Raw genomic sequence first — 1,012 nt, 5'->3', positions numbered from 1 at the left:
CAAGACCATCCTGGCTAACACGGTGAAACCCCGTCTCTACTAAAAATACAAAAAATTAGCCGGATGTGGTGGCAGGCGCCTGTAGTCCCAGCTACTCGGGAGGTTGAGGCAGGAGAATGGCATGAACCCGGGAGGCAGAGCTTGCAGTGAGCTGAGATCGCATCACCGCACTACAGCCTGGGCAACAGAGTAGGACTCGGTCTCAAAAGAAAAAAAAAAAAAGATTAGAACAAAATGCTTGTCCACTTTGTCATCATGACTTCTCCATGTGCCCATAATTACCTCATCTCCATTCCTCTCCTGTCTCTAAAAAGAAAAAGAAAAAAGGACTCCAGAGTTTTAGCTTAGGGAAATCAGGTGTGCAGTTGCTAGAGGACTTCCACGAAAAGGAAACCAGCAACTCCAGTCTGCTTCCAGCCCTGGGTTGAATTAAGGCTTCCTTTGATATTCACTTGTATCTTCCACCACACACAGGAAAGGCAGTTAGTGAGACCAGCTAACTGTCATTACTTTTAGTGGCAAAAACCGCAATTACTTTTGCTGCAACCTAATACATGCAGATATGGAGGGATGTATGAGAAGCACAGTGCAGATCATCGAGATGGACATTTAAAAGTCAATTCCCTTTGTCCGGCCGGGCGCAGTGGCTCATGCCTGTCATCCCAGCACTTTGCCAAGATGGATGGATTCCCGGAGTCCAGGAGTTCGAGACCAGTCTGGGCAACATGGCAAAACCTCGTCTCTACAAAACATATAAATATTAGCCAGGCATGGTGGTATCCACCTGTAGTCCCAGCTACTTGGGAGCCTGAGGCAGGAGGATCACTTGAGAGCCTAGGAGTCTGAGGCTGCAGTGAGCCATGATTGTACCACTGCACTCCAGCCTAGGCAACAGAGCTAGATCCTGTCTCAAAAATAAAAAATTAAGATTTAAAAAAAAAATCACTTTGTAAGCTGGCCCTACATTCAGCGTGTCTTGTCTTTTTCTTTTCTTTTTCTTTTTTTTTGACAG

The 1,012-nt window shown here is 45.9% G+C and overlaps 1 protein-coding gene across 1 annotated transcript in view; it reads left to right on the top strand.

Moving 5' to 3' along the window:
* Positions 1-1,012, top strand: part of BSPH1 (binder of sperm protein homolog 1) — a 17,324-nt gene that overhangs the window by 13,146 nt on the left and 3,166 nt on the right. The window lies entirely within an intron of this gene.

This window comes from Mandrillus leucophaeus, unplaced genomic scaffold, assembly GCF_000951045.1.
Source record: "Mandrillus leucophaeus isolate KB7577 unplaced genomic scaffold, Mleu.le_1.0 Scaffold120, whole genome shotgun sequence".
In the NCBI taxonomy this organism is placed as follows: Eukaryota; Metazoa; Chordata; class Mammalia; order Primates; family Cercopithecidae; genus Mandrillus; species Mandrillus leucophaeus.
Note: the sequence above shows the minus strand (reverse complement) of the source record. Positions and strands in the feature narration are given on the sequence as shown.